Here is a 14346-nt window from a genome sequence, read left to right as displayed (position 1 = left end):
CGAAGTTACATAGCCATTCGAAGCCGGCTGCTCGAAATTGATGAAAAATAAAAAATGATATCTCTCTCAAAACTGTAGACATTGAAGTAAACAAATAAAGGTTATTTTTAAAGTTAGTTAAATAATATTTTATTCAATATATATCTCATGGATTCGAATTTAAATTCCAGTCAATCCTTGGCCTACTTTTTCGTACGCCTACAGAAGTAAATATTAAAAATGACTCAACAAACTTATTTAATTTAATCTTTTAAAACATTTCGAAATGCAAATACGTTTCTGTAATATTTTGTTTTTGTTCTTTTTTGTTTTTTATTTTTTTTTTACGTTTGTATTTACGTACACCATTCTCGTTCGAATTTATAATATTGAACATTTCGAATAGTAGAGAAATTACGAACGACTATTTTACCAAGTTGAAACGATAATAATCTATAAGATATTTACACATTCACGGAAGCTTCTATGAAAGTTTACTACGGAAAATGGATGCGATCGTAACATAGATCGAAACTAGAGTAAAACTAGAACGATCCGTGCGAGATTTACTAAGATAAACACACCCAACAAATTTGATACTATTTTCGGATATTCACGAGATATTTCCTACGTACTAAAAGTAGGAGAAACACCGATAATTATTATTATTTAACGATTAAATTATTTATCGATGAAATATAAAGCTCTCTTTTCTAATGGATTATACGTATTTCAATATTCTAACTCGATGTATATACATACTTACACATAATATATCGAAACGAAAAATAACAATCAAATAAAATCAAAGATAAATTTTTATTGGTGAAATTTGTTCGCGATTTATCTTTATTAATTTTAATTATTTTTACACACATACAATAGATAACGATCCGTATCAAATTGTGCACGCATCGGAAATATTCCTGTTCATGCTTTATTATTATCGTGTGTGTCATTTTCAACGTTGAAAATACGATGGTGCTCGTTAGAACGACATTATTATCGTTTTTCCTATAATCATAATAACTAACGAGAACAGACACTCGACTACTCGATTTCTTTAGCATTTTTTCTCCGTTGTTAGCACATACGATTAACATTACTCTTTAATAACTCTTTAATTATACGATATTCTATAACTAATGATAAAAACGGACATTTAGTAAATTTTTATGAAAATATAAGTCGAGAGTATAAAATAAAATCTTTTTATACGAGAAACACTTCGTATTACAAAAATTAATTATTGTAGTAAAACAACTTATATAAATTATATATTTATTACATCCGATATAAATTCATTAATGATATAAACTGCACGAATTATTAGAAGATGAATCTCTTGTTTTCAACAAAAATTTAAATTTTCAATAAAACGAAGCATTATTACATTTTACTTTGGAAATAATAAATTTTTTGAACGAGACACATCAAATAATTTGAATAGTTCGTGTTGTTAAGAGATTTAAAAAAGGCTTTTACTGTGTTACATCTATGAAAAAATATGAATCGATGATTTGATTTTTGAAAAAAGTTTCGTCGATCTTTTTGAGAACAGAGAATTATATAAAAAAATTTTATTTCGTATACTTTCGATTTATACATATATATATTTTTCTTTTTTTCATGTAGAATCATCAAATGTCCGATTGTACCATAAATTTCAGTGCACCCAGACGTGTATCTTTACAAAACAAATAGCTTTATATTTTTCTTTTGATTTTATTTAACTCCGATGTTCTTTTGAAAATTCGTATTAGACGGAAATCATTCTATCTATCGATCGATCGGCCTTTTTCTTTTAAATCTACTCTAAGCCGTTCGACGAATCACATATCGTTCGTTTTCGACAGAAATTGTGATTTTTGATCGCGCGTAACATTCAGCAAGCTAAAAAATAAGAAGAAAAAGAAAGATACGAGAATGACGAAGAAAAAGAGGACAACTTGGCTTATATTCTTCTTTCATAAAAGATAATCACTATTTTGGCTCACCTACAAGACGAGCGATCTATCGCCCAGCAATGACCACGATGCCAGGAATCTTTGGACGATCAATAAACCATTTTATGAAAATATTCCGCCCACATTCCAATAAATATTCCTATCTAAAGGGAAATCTATAAATTTGTATTTACTTCATCATGAGAGAAAATTAATGAAGTATTGATTTGGTATATTTGAATAATATAATTGTTAAATTTACAACAAATGATATCGTATGTAATAATTATTAATTCGAAAAGTATAGGTTGAACTATGGAAACTTGATGATTTTCAAATTAACAATATTGGACATAACACTGTTATATATTTATATCTTATTATATATTAATATTAAATAAGAATGTCATTTATTATTATATATCATATTATTCATGTTGTAAACAACATATTTCCCTTTCTTTCTCTCTCTCTCTCTTCGTTTCTCTGCTAAATATATTTTGTTATTCCGTCTATATTGTTTCAGTTGGTCATGCATGTTTATCATCACATTTCACATCATGTTGTTTGGTATGGCTGAAATTTCTTTCTATATGGTAACATCAATGTTTATCTGTGGCTAAATTAACGTGATTCATCCTACATATGTTTATTAATATATTTAATTCAAAAGAATGCTTGCGTAAATGCACAAAAAGATTTAAGATAAATTATTTCTCTTCTTCTTTTTCATTTAACTAATCATATTCTCTTTCGTAAATATGCAAAGAAAAATAATTTTGTAACATTAATAAGCCATACCTCGTTAAAATATTCCGTCTTGATATATTTTTTGAGATTTAAAAAAAAAATAATTTTAATATTTAAAATAATAAAACGTCAAATGAATTTATTATCAAAAATTATTTATTATCAAAAATATTTAAATGTTTCAAATATTTCTAATAATAAATCATCATTTTATATGCATGTACGCTATATTATTAACTAAAAGTATGAACAAAAATAATTTTTATTTCCAATTAGAAGAAAAAATTAGAGAGATATATAAAGAGAGGAAAAGTAAAGTGTATTAAAATGAATATATGTGTATAGAGAAAGTTTGATATTATTTTATTAAAAAAAAAAAGAAAAAAAAGAGAGAATAAAAAGAGAAAAAAGCACCAGAGTGAAAGAGATAGAAATAAAGATAGAAAGAGAAAGGGATAGAAAGAGATAAAGAAAGAGAGAGAAAGAGAGAGGGAGAGAAAGAAAGAAAGAGAAAAGATTAAAGAAGGAATGAGAGAGGAAAAACGTATATTAGATGAATAGATAAAGTCGATTCAGCAAATTCGTTGTGTCGACTAGCGGCATGCCGCCGGTTTGAGATTTACGAGGGTTGAAGTAGTAACAGTGGGGTGGAACGTTTGACGTTCGCTAGCTAGCTAGCTAGCTAGCAGTTAGCTGGTGACTTGGTCCAGACATCGAGACGTAGACCAGGTTAGAAACGATAAAGGGTATTATCGTAGAGAGGAGAGCGTGTTAGGCGAAGCTTTTGACACTGCTGAAAGATAACTACGAAGAGAGGATAGCTTCGAATATCCTTGTCTCTCTCTCTCCATCTCCTTTTCTCTCTCTTTTCCTTTCTCACTCTCTTACTCTCCTTCTACGACGTCCCGTTGCCTTCGCCGGATGAAACTTAGATCGCTTCCCTGCCGTTTCGCGAAGATAAACGCCCAAAGATAAACTGGCGGATCCTGGAAAACCGCTGCAAGACCGATGGCCACCGGTGTCCTCGTACTGCATCGAGCCTCGATTTCTAACTTCGCCTTTCTCGCCTTTGGCACTATTTCTTCTTTCCACCTCGTCTATCTCTCTCTCTCTCTCTTTCTCTCTCTCTCTTTCTTTCTCTCTCTATCTTTCTCTCTCTTTCTCTGTCTCTCTTCCTCTATGTATCTGTTTCTACCTCTCTCTTTTTCTATCTTTCTCTATCTGTCTCTGTCTCTGTCTATTCCTCCCTATCTCTCTTTCTCTCTCTCTCTCTTTCTCTCTCTCTCTCTCTCTCTCTCTCTCTCTTTGTTTCTTTAAACCCTTTGACACAGTTGGCTAAATTTTGTATGCATTTAACTACTCAATTGGAAAGACCTTTAATTTGATGAATATTAATAAGTACAATACATTTCGATTAAAAATGAGACTTTATGAAATTTTTGATTAAAAATGAAATATACGGAATAAAGATGGGAAATTTTTTTGGTGAATCAATAATTCTGTAAAAGAATTGAGAATTATTAGGTACGTTTTCTCGTTAGATATATGATAGAGAGAAAGAGAGAAAGAGAGAAAGAGAGAGAGAGAGAGAGAGAGAGAGAGAGAAATTTTATCGAGAGAAGTTAAATGTTTTTTGTCAGAATAACTTCTAAGTCTTCCTTAATTAACAGGTTGAAAATTATTGTGAATAAAATCGTGGATATTTATTTAATAGGATATCGATAAGAAAAATATATTATCCTAATTTTTTATCTAATTTTAAATAATATTAAAATAATCTTTCTTATTGATTTTCGTAATAGTTTGTAATATTAATTAATTATAGAAAGAACTTTCGTTTATAAAAAAAAAAAACTTTCGTCGAATCAAAATTCATATCGAAATATCTTTTGAGATAATTGTAGCAAAAGATTATTATCATTTTCGAACATGGATAAAAGTGATAGTTTTCGTATGTCAGAGATAAAGCATGCAGTCATATTTTGAAAATTTTCTAGATAATTTACTTTCCAATCTCCTTAACGATCACCTTTGCTTTAGCTATTTTGGCTATGAATTTATTTGTTTTATTTTTATTTTTTCGGAAGATATTCTCTCGACAAAATGTTTCATATATCAATTTTCTTTTTTCACCATTTTCAAAAAAGTTAATATTCTCGCGTTAATAAGTCTACCTCATGAGTTTCTTCGATAAAGAAAGATCGAAAAGTTTTTTCACCGAACGAAACGTGAAATTGCCAAGATCTCACAGAGATTTATCAGAGTTGTGAGTCGGCGAAGTACGTTAGCTACTTCGAGCGATCATTGTAATATCCCGAGTCAAAATCGAGATCGATATCGGCTCTGAACGCTTCGTCGGCAGTAAACTCCTGATGCATTCGTTAAATCGTGCTGATGTCGTAAGCAGAATCGGACGTTATTCCGTTAACGCGTCCGACGAGAAACCGTTTTCAGCTTTCTGAAACCAAGCCACTGTTCATTGCCAACATACAAATGGCTGAGTGACGTTTTCCATTTCGGACGATTACGAAGATTGATTATTATTATAGCAACGAACATCTTGATTTTCTTTTTCGTTAGACAAAAATAACGTTACGTATTCTATTCATAAATCCATGCTTTCAACTCAGATATCAGGTTTTCTAAATAGAAATTCTGAGGACGCAGATATGATAATATCTTTAGGAAAAAAGAAAAAGAAAAAGAAAAAAAGATAAAAGAGATAAAATCTCAACTGACCTATATAAAATCGTTTAACTGAAAATGACCTTTCGTAAGATAAATTTCTCCTAAAAAATACTTTATTCAATTTTGTATCATATTTTATTAATATTATATTAACCTAATTATCTCTTTCTCTCTTTTCTGACCTTAATCAATCTAAAATGAAATGTTATGTATGTCTGTGTATGTGTGTGTGTATGTCTGAATATTATAATATAAAATGTATAATATCAAGATCTCTGAAGTTAAAACGAGACAGTTCGATTATCTAAAAATACTACGCTCCAATTAATTTCAACAATGATGAAGATTTTACTTTAATCAAAAAGGGAAATGTATAATAAGGGATCATTCGTAATTCCCAACAGTCGTACGTCTTACAATTAACAAAATTGGCTAAAGTCGTAGAATTTAGTAGTACGATGTCTGGCTTTTGCAATGGTTATAAGCGTTAAACATCGATTACCATAATTGGCAGACAACATCGCGCGAGAACGTTATAACGTGCCAATGGTCGAAGCCGCGTAAGCGGCTCGGTTTCATGGTTATACCATGCGTTAAATAATCCGTTTTAACGGCTGCTCTGTGCATCGTGTAACAAATAAAAGGATATATCCAGCTTGACCACCATTAATCGCAAATTGAGAATCGTGCTTGACATTTTTATGTATGAATATTTGCTTCCTTTATTGCTACCCAATGAATTCCGTTGTTTATATAAATTATCATTCGATTTTCTAACAAAAATTGTTATCGATTTCCGAAACATTTGAAAACATAAAATTAACCGTATATTAATGAAAGAAAAAAAAAAGAAAAAAAGAATTGGATGAAATCGTCACGAAGATTCAATTTATCTCCTAATAAAATGCCATATTAAAAAAGAAAAAGAAAGAAAGAAAAGAGAAAAAAGAAATCTTCCTACTTTTAATTTCTACGATTTACATATTTTTTCCTTTTGTTTAATTTTAAATCGAAATAAATTTCATAGATCCACGTTCATCGAATCGAAACTTTCTTGGTTAATAGAAATAAGAGAATTTCAATTGTGTAATGAGATTTGTAACGAAATAATCGTGAAATATCTCATTTAATCTAAGAATTGTCAATGACGATTATATAACTAGGAGTGTGGCGGAGGGGAGGGGTGGGTGGAAGGAGCGGAAAGACAAATTCATACACATTTAACATCAATAAAGGATGTTAGCAACGAACAGATAAATTCGGTAAAAGATTTCAAATACTTTAAATCGAAGTATTAGAATGAGTACTGCGTTGGAAATGTAAGGGAAGAGAAAGAGAAAGAGGGAGAGAGAAAAAGTGAGGGGAGGAGAAAGCTTTAAGGGAAATTCAGAACGAATAAAGCAGGCTTTTACGCGAAGCAACGTGTTCCGCGATCGAATACCGTTCCTCGGATTATTGGAAATGTAATTTCGTAAGCGATACGTGGCTGAAACGACACGCACACGCGGCCAGAGATGGAATTACGTGTGCATGCGGACGTATTTAATGCGAGCTATTGGACGAAACGCTTTCCTGCTTCCGCACCACTGCCAACATCTACCTCGGCATATATACCAACGTTCTACGAGCTGATCGGACTTAAAGGTGATCAACCGAATCGAAATATTTTATATATATGTATATGTATGCTTGCGTGTGAGTATGCGCGTATATTAAAGGTTAAAATTTGTTTTTTTTTTCAGATTTTTCGTTCTTTCGGTTTTATGAAATTTTATAAATAATTATTTGGCATTATATAAGAGTACGATGATAATCATCGAGAGAGATATTTTGTTTAAATATATTTTTTCTTCGTTATCAAAAATTAATAACGTTGGAGTAAGTAGTACTTTTATGTTTTATCTTTCGTTATTAAAAATTAATGACGTTCGACTAGTACTACTTTTACGTTTTATATATCGTTATTAAAAATTGATGATTATTGAATTTCAATAACGTATGAAGAGTCATCGAATACTTCTCGATTCTATCAATTTTTATAAACACCTTCTTGACTTTATATAAAAATGTGATAAACGATAATATCGATAGAGAGATAAATGTTCTTTTAAACATTTTCTTTTTCTTCTTTATTAGAAATTAATAATTTTTGACTAATAGTATTTTCACATTTCCTTTTTTATTATTCAAAATTGATAACTATTGACTTGATGTTTCTATAACATGTAGACATACAAGTAACAGCTTTTTATTTTATTAATGTATAGACTGTATTCGTTATGTACGACAATAAACGGATAGAGAAAAATCTTTCTTCATTATTAAAAATGAACAACAATTGAACAAAATTGAATTTAGTACTAAATCTTTTTATAATCTGAAGATAATAGCTTTTGACATATAAGGGAAGTTACTCTCTTTTTTTCTTTAATGTACAAACCGCGTTTATTACGTAAAAAAAAATATATATACACATACATACACACATATATGTATATCATCTTTTCGATATTTTTGAGTAATCCGTTTTGTTGATCCATGAAAAAATTATTTGATTCAAAGGAACAAGGAATAATCTCCAAAATGGTTTTTACTCACTAAAAAAAAAAGAAAAAAAAGAAAGAAAAAGAAGAGAAAAAAGAAAGGAAGAAAGGAAAGAGAAAAAAAGAAGCCAAAGTGAATGTAATAAAAGTACAAATACAGAAGAAGGTGATTCGCTGCTAGACGCGCTTACGCGCTGAACATCAGTCAGCATCACTTGTCATCGTTTGAGCGATGAGAAACGGCTTGGGAGACGGTTTGATGCGGATGTATGAGAAGTGTGGAACTATGCGAGATGGGCACCAGAGCGGATCCTCTTTCCGGACTCGTCTTTGGACTCTAAGACGCTTCTCTCTCTGTCTTCCTCTCTCTCTCTCTCTCTCTCTCTCTCCCTGTCTCCTCCCCCCCTCTCTCTCTCTCACACTCTCTCTCTGTCTCGAGAAGGGTTGTAAATTTACAAGGGAAACGAGAGAGAGATGGATAGGGCTGATAGAGATAAATGTATAGGCAGCTTTATGAAGAGGAAACAGAGATGGATAGATAGGTTATATAGACAGATAGTTAGACAGGTAGAAAGTGGAAGAGAGATAGAGATAGAGATAGAGGGAGAGACAGGGAGAGACAGAGAGAGAGACAGAGAGAGAGAGAGAGGTAGAGAGAGAGGATGAAATTCGCTGAGTAATTTGCCACATTAACAATAACCGAGCGGATACAGCACTTAGTCGAGGTAAGGACGATCATGTTGGTGTTGGTATGTCCCACCATCGAAGGTGATAGTGCAGGCAGTCCTGGTATAATTTCGATTATGAAGATGGGGGTTGGAAATTCGAGGGAGATTGTTAGACTAATCCAAGTTGATTCTATAATCCATGACGAATGACGTTGCAAAATAAAATCTTGGCAGTTCTATTCTCTTTCCCTTGTTTTTTCTTTCTCTCTTTCTCTCTCTTTGTATTTCTACTTATTCGGTGTTCCATTATAGCCCATTGAAGGGGAGGGAAGATATATATATATATATATATATATATATATATATATATATATATTGTTGACCTGAATGCTACACAATGTGATTCCACAGCGTGTCGGTAACCTCTTCTTTATATATTTCCTTCTCTTTCTTTCTTTTTCTTTCGTTTTCCCCCTGTTTCTCCTCTCTTTACTCTTGCTTATATTCAGGGAAGGAAGGAGGATATTGGAACGGTGGACGCTTTCGCCATTATTCCGGAGAATCACTTTATTCCGATTATTTCCAACCTGCCGGCGATAGGTCGCGTTTTATGCGCGAACCGAGCCAGCTTAGCTGCTGCTTGGTAAGATACTTGCCAATGAGAAAGGCTTACGTCGACGAAAAGACCACAAGAAAAGATAGAGAAAGAAAGAGAAAGAGACAGGACCGAAGAAAAGAAGGAACATTACGAAGAGGTCAGTAGGATTCCAAAAAGATAATAAAATCGTAGAAATGCTTCGATAATTTCCTTTGGCAAGACAATTAAAATACAACTTATTCAAAATTGTCTTCTTAAAGCCAATGTTACTTTCTAAAAGTAAAAAAAAATTTTTTTTTCTAAAATGAAATCTCGAAGTGCTTTGAGATGATCATATTTAGTTTCTCAGCCTGTATATTCGTTCACTCAATATCGTTGAGCTTCCATTAAGCGAGGCTTTGATCCACGACTAATTAAACTCCCCGTCCCTCTTTCTCTATGTCTTCGTCAAAGAAGCCAAAGAGAAATGCGAGTGATACGAAGTAAGCTAGAAATTCAGTTCGTACGTCGTTCGACGCCTCCTTCAAGAAGGAAAAGTCCTTTTGCACCCTGTACCAAAGGTAGAAAACGACGAATCCCCTTCCATCGCTTATTCCACACTAGTACGAATCTCCAACAACTAGGCGTTTCGATTGCACATCTTTCTGTCGTTCGAGAGCCATCGAGAAAAGCTTTTCGAGTGATCGAAGCGCTCTGTCGTAGCTACTTCCGACGGTGTATCCTTTACCAACTTCTCTGTGACTTGTTCCGTCTTCTTTCTTTCTCTTTCCTCCCAATCGCTCTTTTTCTTTCTCTCTTTCTCTTTCGTCCGTTACCACGTTTTCTTTCCTACTCCATTTTAAAGCTGACTTTTCCGATTTGTGCACTTCCTACCGTGTACTAGAAAAGAAAGAGAAAGATAGAGAAAAAGAATAAGAGAGAAAAAAAAGAAAGAAAGAAAGAAAGAAAGAAAGAAACAGAGAGAAGGAGAAAGAGAGAGAGAGAGAGAAAGAGAGAGAGAGAGAGAGAGAGAGAGAGAAACGAAAAGACATCTCTCTTTCCTTCCCATTCTTTCTATTTTTCTCGCTCGTTGAATTACGTGATTTCACGAGGCTGGCTATCCTGAAAACGAAGAAGAGGGTCGAAGAGAGGGTAAAAGTAAGAAGGATAAGAGCATAGGGCCACAGCGAGAAGAATCGATTTAAGCGAAGAAGAGAGAAGAACTATGCGGCTAGCTCAGTGATCCGTAAAGGAGAGATATATTTTTCTTCCCTCGAAGCAGCATCCTCGGGATGTTAAATCTCGACGAGATGAGTCCTTTCTTTTTCAGTTGTTTCGTAGTGGAGAACTTCGAAAGGGACTTTCTTTTCTCGATTTACACGACGCTTCCTTAATAATGACGATTCGCTCGAGAATTCGTTTATACTTCTTTATCTAAAAGAGAAGGGGGAAAAGAGAGAAGAAAAAGAGAACGAGAGAGAGAGAGAGAGAGAGAGAGAGAGAGAGAGAGAGAGAGAGTCTTCTTCCCAGTGGACCAGTACACTCTCTAACGTTTGAGAGGAAAAAAGGAGATTCGTTTTTTTATCTCGTTTTTTTTTTCTTTTTCTTCTTCTTACTTGCTCCTTACGGTATCGATTATACGATACTCGAGAGAGATAGAAAAGCGTAGAAAGTGGAAGGTAGAAGTTACGATGTAGGATCGTTCGGGACATTTGAGAAATTTGAGAGGAAGAGAAAGACCCCGGTTTCTATGTTGGTGCACCAACATAGAAATGGAGAGATCTTTTAGAATTTCTCGAGGAAGGGTGGGTACACATGATCGTGTAGGGGCAAACGTGTGGACAATCACTAGGTAACTGCGAGCATGTGCAAATTTACATAAGGACGGACCACCTCTTCCTCCTCTTCCTCCTCCTATTCCTCATCCTCCTCTTCCACCCTTGCAAGTCCTATTACGTTCCTTTCCACAGGACTGCGTTTATATGCTGCATACGTTCTTGTATATCAATGAAAAGCTTATTCCAGCGATCGCCATTGCAAAATATTTTAATTTATTACTATCTTGTTCAATTTTAAATACATATGTATATTAAATACGTACATAAAATAGAGAGAGAAACGAAGTTTTAATGACTGATTAAATAGATTCGATCGAACAATTAAATATTTATTATAACGATTCATGAGACTTTAATAATTAGCTTAAATAATTCTTTAATCTCGAATAAAAAAAAAGGAAAAAGAAGAAAAGAAAGAAACAAAAAAAGAAAAAGAAAAAAAAAGAAAAAAAAAAGATTCGAAAGACTCTCGTTTTTATTGATTCAGCAAAGATATAATAAATATTATATTCGATGTAAAATTTTATTTAATTTTAATATGACATAATATAACCCAATGTATATAAAGCGAAGTAAAGAAAATATTTCAACGATGAATAGATAAAATATTTTTGACGAACAATGCACGTCTCCAACACACGCGTAGATATTCTAACGACGAAAGAATTATTATCTACCGCTTGAGAATATAATCAAAGGGACAGATATAATAGAGAAAAGAGGATCGACGAGAGAAATGGGAATGAAAAGTGGTAACGGAAAGAACTCGCTCGTTCGCTCGCTCGCTCGTTCGCTTGCTTGCTCGTTCGTTCGTTCGTTCGTTCGTTCGTTCACTCACGAAAGAAAGAAAGAGAGAAGAAAAGAGATCAGCTTGATGGGAAAAGAGACAGAGAAGTAGAACGAAAAAAAGGTAGAGAGAAAGAGAGAAAGAGAGAGAGAAAGAGAAGAAGAGGAGAGAGAGAGAGAGAGAGAGAGAGAGAGAGAGTAAGGGAGAGGGAGAGAGTGAAGGTAGAAGCTGGGGGACACTTAGCAACCAATATAAATTCATTCCATTACGTGGCGCGTACTTCGTAGCTGTCCGTAACACGCGGCGGCTCGATGAATTACAAATGTAACACACCGGCAAAGTGCGACGTTAAATTTCCATAGGCAGGTACTTAGCTTTGCTCACAGCTGTTCAACTCTGCTATTTCGTTATCGGATCGCGACTACGTGGTTCTGTGTTGACACACCCCTTCAACTCGGTCACACTCCTTTGACTATCTCTCAGCCATTGCTAGGGTTTACTTTTTTTTTTCTACCGATTCGATAGAGCATAGAAAGAGAAAAAATAGACAGAGACTAAATCGTTCGACGGATGCTGCTCCTTCTACTTCCGTAGAATTCATGTATCTGTATATGTGTTACTGTGTATACATACGGATACGTAAGCTGAGGATTGAACGAGCTCTTAACAGAAACGATATCGAGCGAGAGCAAAAGCGAGATAGATAGAGATAGAGATAGAGAGAGAGATAGAGAGAGAGAGAGAAAGAGAGAGAGAGAGAGAGAGAATCGCAGAAAGAAAAAGCTGCCATCGATATAAAGGAAAAAGAGCTTCGATCTAAAGAGATTCATTCCGCCTATATTCTTCGTGCGGACCGCAAATAAAACGGACTGTAAAAAGGGATTACTTTTTTCCCAGACGCGACACCAGCACCCCAACCCCCTCTACCTTTTCCAATTTTCCATGAAATTACGTTACGTCGCAGTATACCAACAGCGATAAAGAAAACAACGTTCTGTTGTTCGTTCTAGGAAGAATTTTATGCTTCTGCCGTAAGTGTGATAATGTGCACGAATTGGTGCTGCGAGATATTTCTTCCTTCTTTCGAGGAAGGTTATTTTTTTTTCTCCCCCACCCTTATTCCTTTCTATTTTCTCAAAATATTTCTATTCATTTATTTCTTTTCTATTACGAAGCAAACACTTCGCTTTATTTTCTATTTTCATTTTTCGATTGAAATCTATTAATAGTGTATGACGGGGATATACTTTGTCGAGTTTCTTTTTCTGTATGTTTTATTTTATCTTTTCTTTTCGATTATGTGAGGAAAAATATTATTATATGTGTAAGTGTAATGTTCGTACAACCAGGAAAATAACAATTAATTTGTTCTTAATTCATTATATATATACATGTATACTCTTATGATAAGATAATAGAAATTTTAATATTTACGCGAATTTCTATCTCTACGATATTATAATTTAATATATTTTTGCTAATGTTATATTTGACTAATTATTATTACAATAATAATTATTATTATTATCGTCATTATTATTATATAAATTAATTTTTTATTAATCGAAAATATTTTTTAATAGTAATCGTATTTAAATATAGAACAAAAAATATCTTTAAATATGCATATGTTATATTTAATTTCATTTAATGTAAGGACATTCAATATATATAATATATTTCTCTTTCTTATCAAATTAAGGTAATGAGTTCATAGGTTCATCCTTGTAACTTAATTATAGAAACGAAAAGATAATATAATACGTATGAAAAGAGAAACTCTGCAAAGTCGAGTGGGATTAGTCTACATCTCGTTATACGCTTTATGCTGACAAATGATTCATTTATGTTTCGTGAGTTTATTATCGCATTGAAGAAATAATGAACGGAGATAAGATCGTTAATATATTTCCAAAGGGAGAATGACTTAACCACGCTTTTTCTTACGTTAACCATTAGCTTTTCAAAGTAAATTTTTTACTTCCTTTAAATGAAACAAGATTACGTCGTTTCTCTTTTATGAAATTTCGTCAGAGTGAACCGAAATTCCGTTGTGGAACTATTTTAAACTGACTTTGAATTTATCAAAATCTCATTTTAAAAAAAGCGTACAACATGCGTACGAACGTTCTACCTAGTCGACATTCAATTTTAAATTAAGATTTTAATCCATCGGAAAGAAATTTACTCGTTATACGGTTATACGAACGAATTCGATTCGCTTTGAGAGAGATAAAATAAACGTTAAAAATGAAAATAGGAAAAAAAGAGAGAGATATATATATATATATATATATATATATATATATATATATACAATATATGATATTAGAGTTATATAGAATGAACAAAAAAATAAATAAAAAATGAAAAGAAATAAAAAAAAATTTTCCACGAGATAAATACATGCCAACGCCAATAGTAAAACGGCAAAACATGAGAGCGAGATAAAACTTTCAACGAGCCATCAATTTTATGTACTTCCGCTTTGGCTTTTCGCAAAACCGATGAGAGATACCACGAATGAGAAAAATTGACTATTCTGTAATCCGAAAAATCGGATTTTGCTC

This window comes from Vespula vulgaris, chromosome 15 (assembly GCF_905475345.1).
Source record: "Vespula vulgaris chromosome 15, iyVesVulg1.1, whole genome shotgun sequence".
In the NCBI taxonomy this organism is placed as follows: domain Eukaryota; kingdom Metazoa; phylum Arthropoda; class Insecta; order Hymenoptera; family Vespidae; genus Vespula; species Vespula vulgaris.
This window is presented reverse-complemented; position numbering follows the sequence as displayed.